Source organism: Camelus bactrianus, chromosome 25 (assembly GCF_048773025.1).
Source record: "Camelus bactrianus isolate YW-2024 breed Bactrian camel chromosome 25, ASM4877302v1, whole genome shotgun sequence".
NCBI lineage: Eukaryota > Metazoa > Chordata > Mammalia > Artiodactyla > Camelidae > Camelus > Camelus bactrianus.
The window spans coordinates 9,117,915-9,123,914 of NC_133563.1; the positions used below are offsets into that span (position 1 = coordinate 9,117,915).

Below are 6,000 nucleotides of genomic sequence, written 5' to 3' on the forward strand. Positions count from 1 at the left end.
CGGGGACCCGACAGCTGCGGCAGGTGGGGGAGGGGGCGAGCCACACCCAGGCTAGCCCGGCCACCACCGGCTGTTACGCTAGGGCTCACCCGCCCCGCAGAGCGGAGTCGGCGTCTACACACCCAGAGAGGAACCCTCCCGCTCTAGCGCCCGCCGTCTTCCTCGTCTCTACCCCCACCTGGGCTCCGAGCCCCCCTCCACCCAGAGAGAGACAGCCAGCCCCATCCCCCACCCCGCCGGGAAAATTCAAGTCCTCCCCCCCCCGGGACCCAGGAAATTCAGCTCTCTGTCTCGGGCGAGCCCCACCCCAGAGCCGGCTCGCCAGAAGCGCGGCCTCGCCCTGGTCTACCTGGCCGGCGCTTCCCGGCCCCTCGGCTCGCATCCCGGAGCCCGCGCCGCCGCCCGGGTGGGGGAGGGCTGGGTGCCGCGGCAGCCGCCGCAGCGCAGGGCGCGGAGGCTGCGCCGAGGAGCGGGCGGGAGAGGCAGGGGGAGGGGAGAGGAGAAGAGGACGGCGGGGAGGGGGCGGCCTCACCTGCGCCACTGCAATGCCCGCCGCCGCCGAGTCATTATCTCAGGCGGAAGCGGGCAGCGGGGCGGCGCGGAAGAGGGGGCTTTCGGGGCCGCGGGTCGGATCGCGGCTGGCCCACCCCCGGGAGCGGGCGGGTCCCCGGGGACCTAGCTTGTGGGCGCCCTTCCCACCCCCGGGGACCCGACCGGGAACGGACGCTCATCTGGGCCGCGGCGTCGATCCGGAAGCAAGTAGCCCGAGGCAGCCGCGAGCCGCCCGCCCGCCCGAATCCAGCGGAAGAGAAGCCGCCGCCCGTCTCCGCCTGAGGAGACTCCGCCTCAGCCCAGCGCCGCTACCGCGGGGCGAAAGAGACTGAGGGGATGTGGAGCGGGAACGGCCCCGCTCTTTCGGAAGGCTGGCCCGGGACAGGAAGGAGCGGGGCGACGAGGCGGCGGCCGGTCCCTTACCTGTGTCCGGAGTGGGTGGCGGCGGACGGACGGGGGCTCAGCAGTCTCTGGGCGGCAGCGGCGAGGCTGAGACTCTGTCCCTGGATCTCGCTGCTCACAGGCTACAGCCGCTCCGCAGACACGGGGTTTCCTCCAATCACCAGCCCCGGCAGCAGGGGCACCACACGCACGATGACGTCAAACGCTGCTATGGCAACCGTTGATTGGTGCCCACAGCTCTGGGGGCCCAGAGCAACCGCCGCTCCCCAGCGCGCGCGCCCTGCCCGCCCGCGCTAGAGGGCGAGCGGAGGAGCGAGCGTCCTCTCCGCTACCAACACTCCTCCCCAGCCCGCTCGGCTTCCAACTTCTCTACTCTTGTCCCGAGTATGCCTGGGCAGGAAGCCCCTCTTTTTGTCCCCCTCCTGGCCACTACTACCCCCACCTACCTCGCCTTCCCCTCAGATCCCTCGCCACCGCCGGCTCACGCCTCTAAACCAGCCGAGAAGAAATTTCTCCCTGCCCCCACCTTAGCTTTTCGTGCGGCCCTTCTGCGCCTGCGCTTGTTACTCCCTCTAGAAGGGGCTCCGGTTCAGCAACATCCGGGACTTCTCACATTCCCCCCCCCACCCCCTCCAAGCCGCCTGGCCCGCCCCGCCCTCCGTGCTTCGCGGTGGTAACTGTCCCCGGGGCCACCCGGGGGCTGGATTACGAGAGCCTCTTAGCGGCGCGGGCATTATGATCTGGACTTGGGGGTGGGGGCATGCGGTCAGAGGCTTGGGGAGGGCCGTTATGGCGCGATTTCACCCCCACCCGTAGTCTGCCGTTCTCCCCTCCAGGGCGAGGCGACGGGGGCGCGCGGCCCCTCCCTTTCTCCCTTCCGCCGCGGTGGCTTTACCTGCTGGCTCGGGAAGGCGTCCGGAGCCTTTTAAGGTTCTGAAGAGAGTGAGGCATCCGGCCCCAGAGTGTGGGCTGAGCGACGGGATGGTTTTCCAATCGCGAGCTGGGGAATCTGCGCGCAGTGACAGCTGCGAGGGGACAATGGGTGGGCGCGAAGTGGGGGTGAGGTGGGCCCGGCGGGAGGAGCTGGCGGGAGGTGAGCCTGGGAGGAGGCGCCGCGGCTCTCTGAAAGCCTACAAACCCCCAGGGGAAGAGACAGCGTCCTTAGATGGAAGTGACCACGGGGGCCTTAACATGAAGTTAGGCAAAGGAAAAGGTTTGACCGTACTGACTCTTTTCTCGTAGGTTAGATTTCTCTGTCTAAATAAAGCTTTCACTTGAAGATTTTCATGCTGCAGTGGCTTAAATGGCTTAAAACATAGTGATCATTACCTGTTTTCTCCTGAAGCAAGATTTGAGGGACACGGTGGTTCCCAGGGCCCCGATTAACCCAGCTGGCGGTGGGAGTGGGCCTGCAAGCTGGGCGAGGAGCGGGGACCGTCAGGAAGAGGGGAAAGAGAAGGGCGGAAATTGCAGGTGCCCCATTAACGCGCCAACATAAAAAACGGTAGGGCCTCCACCCAGTCTACTTAAGGAAGTTCAAAGAGATGCACTCAGTGTAAAATGTCTCTAGTCCCGTCTTCCTTTAAATGTGTTAGAGTTTAGAAAAGATTAGCGCCTGGATTACCTGCAAAACCAGTTGCTAAGGTCATCTAGAGTTTCTAGTTAGAGAACGAACTCAGAACTCTTCCTACTACTCTTGTGTAAACTCCACCTTGGCCGCATTGACTTTTACAGCATCTTTTTATTGAGCACCTACTAGGGCCCTGCTGTTAGCCTCAGCTGACCAGGGAGCCTCACAAGAGTTCGGCCTCAAGGTCCCCAGAGGATTGAATTTGTCTGTAGCAGATACACAAAGTGTTTCCTCACTCTTACAGGACCTGGTGCTTCTGAGCACTCATCTTATCCTGTATGTTGGGTACAATGTCTGGGCCACAACTATTCTACAAATTACGTTTTCCCTGAAGTTTCTACTGGTGTTTAGTCTTTTATTTTCTGTTTCAGAGCAGATTCATAGTAGGCTGAATGCATGAACAAATTGATCAGGGTTTTATTTATGGCATATTAAAGTCACCTTTCTTTGACTCCCAAGCAAATTCTTTTAGGGCGTGACTCACTTAAAAATGACTAATATTTCAAAAGCTTTCTTTTAAAACATTTTTTTGTCTTCAGTGCTAGGCACCAGAAATTTGACAGAAAATAATGTTTTAAAAATATTTCTTAAAAGGAAATTGGTGTTTCTTTAGTATCTCAAATATATGTCTAGATAAAATATACACCCTTTATTTTAGAAGTTTAAGGATTTCTCTGCATAAATAAGCTGTGGATTTATTTTAAGAAACAGCTAGGTTTTACATACTCAAATCAACATGTTCATGGAATAAACTGTAATGAGGTTACAGGGAAGCAAGAATAGGGAATGTCATGAAAGCCCCAAGTGGTAAGTGTTTTGAGGAATGGGAATAATAGATGTCAAGGATAATTGAAAACAAAGAATAAATAGAATCTATGAAGCTGAACTCTGGGACTAGAGTTACTAGAGACTTTCACTAGTAGCCGGACCTGTTTTATTTTCTTCACTGCTCAACTCTATTGCCTCAGTCAAGTTGCTTAACCTTCTGTCTTGATATCCAAGTCAATAAAATATTGGTAATAAAAACACTCATTAAATGGTTTGAGGATTAAATGAATGTATAAATACATGTAATAAAAGATATAAGAATAGATAAACAAGATTATACTGCATAGCATGGAGAAATATATACAAGATCTTGTAGCTCACAGTGAAAAAAGTGACAATGAATACATGTATGTTCATGTATAATTGAAAAATTGTGCTCTACACTGGAATTTGACAACATTGTAAAATGGCTATCACTCAGTAAAAATGTTAAAGATATAAGAATCTTCTATCAGTGATTATAATTATATATAAGCAATTATATAAATATAATCTTAAAATATGCAAGATACATAGAATGTATAATATATATGTAATACAATGTGTAAGTGATCTATACCTTATATGTGTTATCTATATGAATTATAGTACTTTATATGTGTTATATATATTAATTATAGTACTATATACAATATTATGTATTTTATATACATAGTGTTTAGCAGCATTCCTTGCTATCTCTTTGTAAATGGATATATCTAATGTCTCTACTGTTCAAAGGGTTGTGAAGATAAAATGAAACTACATATTTAAAACATCTTTGAAAAGTGTGAGGTCTAAAGATGGTCACCTAGAAATGGAAATTTGTTACTCTGTTAGCACAAATGAGACGTAAGTGATGGGAAAATGACAATTGCTCCATTCCTCTGCAAGAGACTGCAATGATCTCTTCAGTTCTGTGTTATCCGTTAAAATGGGAAAGCGTTCACGTGAATTAGCGTAAGTCCATTATCTGAATTAGAAAGACATCTCAAAGGATGGAATCTATTGATGATGTGTCAATTTCATGATCTTTTAAGCTTCATTACAATTCAGTCAGGTTATAAGCTCACTTCCACATTATGCTTTACTTGGAGAAATGCAGCATAGTGCAGTGGACTTTGTTGTCAGAATGGGATACTAATCTTGGTTTGTCATTCAGACCTGTAGGCTGCTAAATTGGACATACTAATATCCAGTTTCATCAGAGTATTGCAAGGATAAGAGAGAGTAAGGAGAGAGCTGCATACAGTGCACTATATCACAATTATCCATTGTTGTAATAACCTGTTTGTGGCAGAGGCAGACAAGTTATTCACCAAACCCATTTTGCTCTATCAGAGCCACAGCTGGACTCCACTCCCAGTCTCCGTTGCATTTAGGTGTGGCCATGTGACCGATCACTAATTAATAGGATATGACCAAAGTGATGTGCTCCACTTGTGCCCTTGGTCCATAAAAACGTCCCTGTTTGAATCTCTATTCGGTCCCTTAATGGACCTCTATTTGCCACCAGGATGTGTAACGGAGCAGGACCCTGGGGGGCCTGCCAGGGTTAGACGTCTCCCCTATATCCTTTGGGACAGCTCCTCTTTGAAGCACCCAGATCATAGTATCTCATGTATATTTCCTGAGTTCTTCAGATGCTTAAAACCACCACCAAAGGGAAGAAATTAACTACTTGATGATCGAGGGTGCATTGCCCCCAGACCTTCTGGTGCCTTGGGGTTGATAATGATCACCCTGTTACCTCCACATCAACCAGTCAGAGGGTTGTGCACAAGCTGATCACATACCCTGCGACACCCACTCCCTTACCTGGCTTTTAAATATTTTTGGCCAAAATCCTTTGGGGAGTTCAGGGTTTTCTTAGGCATGAGCCACCCCGTCCTCCTTGCTTGGCTCTGCAATAAACTTTTCTCTGCTCCAAACTTCGACGTTTCAGTTTGTTTTGCTTCGTGGTGCAGTGGGCACACGAACTTGCCTTTGGTAACAGATGGAGAGGATTCCAAGGTTTTAGAGGAGGGTGGGACCATAAAATGAAGGGAACCTGAGTCCCTGAAAGGCTATCAAAGACAGCCCTGTCATTTTGGACTTTATTGAGGGTTAACTTCTCTTTTTTAAGCCACTGAGATTTAGGTTTTATCTGTTATAACAGCAATCACTCTATTGTCTGTAGCCGTCTTTGGCAAGTTCAAAGCATGATAAAGATTTTCTTTTTTTTAAAGAAAAAACTGGGAAAGGAAAAAGTGGGGTTGGGGGTGGGGAGGAGAAAGAAATGAAATGAGAGAGTAAGAAAAAGGAAACTGATCTTGTGATAAAAGCTATTTTATGTATTCTCAACTAATCTGTTGACCCCTGGAATGACCTTAGGAAAGTAACATTTCCTTATTTAATTCTAAGTCAATCTTACAGTTTCACTACTTTACTTTTTAATTTACTATTTGCTTGGTTCCTCATTCCTGTTTGCCATCCCCATTACTTTGTTTATTACTTTAGCTTTGTTTTTCTTAAAAAATTTGTTTTTCAGTCCATACCTTTCAACCGTATCCCCACATCCCAAACTCGAGCCCTGTGTTCTGTGATACTGTAGTCACAGACTGGGTTTT

The 6,000-nt window shown here is 49.7% G+C and overlaps 1 protein-coding gene across 3 annotated transcripts in view; it reads right to left on the bottom strand.

Moving 5' to 3' along the window:
• The window catches only part of YWHAZ (tyrosine 3-monooxygenase/tryptophan 5-monooxygenase activation protein zeta), a 30,673-nt gene extending 28,702 nt beyond the window's left edge, over positions 1–1,971 (bottom strand). The window contains exons 1-2 of one of the 3 annotated variants that reach the window (XM_074353065.1): positions 1,850–1,971; positions 976–1,159 (exon numbers count right to left, since the gene is read on the bottom strand). The gene's annotated coding sequence lies outside the window, so the exon portion shown is untranslated. Of the gene's footprint in view, positions 1–975; positions 1,322–1,400; positions 1,540–1,849 lie in introns of those variants that run through there. The other 2 variants (XM_074353064.1, XM_074353063.1) reach the window with 2 other exon arrangements.
• Between the last annotated feature and the right edge of the window lie 4,029 nt (positions 1,972–6,000).